The sequence below is a fragment of the Penaeus japonicus genome, unplaced genomic scaffold, assembly GCF_977035675.1.
Source record: "Penaeus japonicus unplaced genomic scaffold, GWHDUDI00000001_assembly GWHDUDI00002376, whole genome shotgun sequence".
In the NCBI taxonomy this organism is placed as follows: Eukaryota; Metazoa; Arthropoda; class Malacostraca; order Decapoda; family Penaeidae; genus Penaeus; species Penaeus japonicus.
Genome location: NW_028236778.1, coordinates 63,110 through 66,214, shown reverse-complemented (window position 1 = coordinate 66,214; position 3,105 = coordinate 63,110).

Below are 3,105 nucleotides of genomic sequence, written 5' to 3'. Positions count from 1 at the left end.
CTTAAAATACACGTTAGAGCCATTCTGATAACGAAACGGATTACAGTTCAATGCACTGATTTTTGTTATATTAAAGGAAAAATCAATTGCGAGAAAAAAGGTGCAAGAAAAAAAAAATGACGATCCTGAAAAAAAAAAAAATGCTTAAAATACACGTTAGAGCCATTCTGATAACGAAACGGATTACAGTTCAATTCACTGATTTTTGTTATATTAAAGGAAAAATCAATTGCGAGAAAAAAGGTGCAAGAAAAAAAAATGACGATCCTGAAAAAAAGCCAAAAATGCTAAAAATACACGTTAGAGCCATTCTGATAACGAAACGGATTACAGTTCAATTCACTGATTTTTGTTATATTAAAGGAAAAATCAATTGCGAGAAAAAAGGTGCAAGAAAAAAAAAAAATGACGATCCTGAAAAAATACACGTTAGAGCCATTCTGATAACGAAACGGATTACAGTTCAATTCACTGATTTTTGTTATATTAAAGGAAAAATCAATTGCGAGAAAAAAGGTGCAAGAAAAAAAAAATGACGATCCTGAAAAAAAGCAAAAAATGCTTAAAATACACGTTAGAGCCATTCTGATAACGAAACGGATTACAGTTCAATTCACTGATTTTTGTTATATTAAAGGAAAAATCAATTGCGAGAAAAAAGGTGCAAGAAAAAAAAATGACGATCCTGAAAAAAAGCCAAAAATGCTTAAAATACACGTTAGAGCCATTCTGATAACGAAACGGATTACAGTTCAATGCACTGATTTTTGTTATATTAAAGGAAAAATCAATTGCGAGAAAAAAGGTGCAAGAAAAAAAAAAATGACGATCCTGAAAAAAAGCCAAAAATGCTTAAAATACACGTTAGAGCCATTCTGATAACGAAACGGATTACAGTTCAATTCACTGATTTTTGTTATATTAAAGGAAAAATCAATTGCGAGAAAAAAGGTGCAAGAAAAAAAAAATGACGATCCTGAAAAAATGCCAAAAATGCTTAAAATACACGTTAGAGCCATTCTGATAACGAAACGGATTACAGTTCAATGCACTGATTTTTGTTATATTAAAGGAAAAATCAATTGCGAGAAAAAAGGTGCAAGAAAAAAAAAATGACGATCCTGAAAAAAAGCCAAAAATGCTTAAAATACACGTTAGAGCCATTCTGATAACGAAACGGATTACAGTTCAATTCACTGATTTTTGTTATATTAAAGAAAAATCAATTGCGAGAAAAAAGGTGCAAGAAAAAAAAATGACGATCCTGAAAAAATGCCAAAAATGCTTAAAATACACGTTAGAGCCATTCTGATAACGAAACGGATTACAGTTCAATTCACTGATTTTTGTTATATTAAAGGAAAAATCAATTGCGAGAAAAAAGGTGCAAGAAAAAAAAAATGACGATCCTGAAAAAAAGCCAAAAATGCTTAAAATACACGTTAGAGCCATTCTGATAACGAAACGGATTACAGTTCAATTCACTGATTTTTGTTATATTAAAGGAAAAATCAATTGCGAGAAAAAAGGTGCAAGAAAAAAAAAAATGACGATCCTGAAAAAAAGCCAAAAATGCTTAAAATACACGTTAGAGCCATTCTGATAACGAAACGGATTACAGTTCAATGCACTGATTTTTGTTATATTAAAGGAAAAATCAATTGCGAAAAAAAGGTGCAAGAAAAAAAAAATGACGATCCTGAAAAAAAGCCAAAAAATGCTTAAAATACACGTTAGAGCCATTCTGATAACGAAACGGATTACAGTTCAATTCACTGATTTTTGTTATATTAAAGGAAAAATCAATTGCGAGAAAAAGGTGCAAGAAAAAAAAAAATGACGATCCTGAAAAAATGCCAAAATGCTTAAAATACACGTTAGAGCCATTCTGATAACGAAACGGATTACAGTTCAATTCACTGATTTTTGTTATATTAAAGGAAAAATCAATTGCGAGAAAAAAGGTGCAAGAAAAAAAAAAATGACGATCCTGAAAAAAAGCCAAAAATGCTTAAAATACACTTTAGAGCCATTCTGATAACGAAACGGATTACAGTTCAATTCACTGATTTTTGTTATATTAAAGGAAAAATCAATTGCGAGAAAAAAGGTGCAAGAAAAAAAAAATGACGATCCTGAAAAAAAGCCAAAAATGCTTAAAATACACGTTAGAGCCATTCTGATAACGAAACGGATTACAGTTCAATTCACTGATTTTTGAAAAATCAATTGCGAGAAAAAAGGTGCAAGAAAAAAAAAAATGACGATCCTGAAAAAAAGCCAAAAATGCTTAAAATACACGTTAGAGCCATTCTGATAACGAAACGGATTACAGTTCAATTCACTGATTTTTGTTATATTAAAGGAAAAATCAATTGCGAGAAAAAAGGTGCAAGAAAAAAAAAATGACGATCCTGAAAAAATGCCAAAAATGCTTAAAATACACGTTAGAGCCATTCTGATAACGAAACGGATTACAGTTCAATTCACTGATTTTTGTTATATTAAAGGAAAAATCAATTGCGAAAAAAAGGTGCAAGAAAAAAAAAATGACGATCCTGAAAAAAAAAAAAAATGCTTAAAATACACGTTAGAGCCATTCTGATAACGAAACGGATTACAGTTCAATTCACTGATTTTTGTTATATTAAAGGAAATATCAATTGCGAAAAAAAAGGTGCAAGAAAAAAAAAATGACGATCCTGAAAAAAAGCCAAAAATGCTTCAACTACACGTTTGAGCCATTCTGATAACGAAACGGATTACAGTTCAATGCACTGATTTTTGTTATATTAAAGGAAATATCAATTGCGAAAAAAAAGGTGCAAGAAAAAAAAAATGACGATCCTGAAAAAAAGCCAAAAATGCTTAAAATACACGTTAGAGCCATTCTGATAACGAAACGGATTACAGTTCAATTCACTGATTTTTGTTATATTAAAGGAAAAATCAATTGCGAGAAAAAAGGTGCAAGAAAAAAAAAAATGACGATCCTGAAAAAATGCCAAAAATGCTTAAAATATACGTTAGAGCCATTCTGATAACGAAACGGATTACAGTTCAATTCACTGATTTTTGTTATATTAAAGGAAAAATCAATTGCGA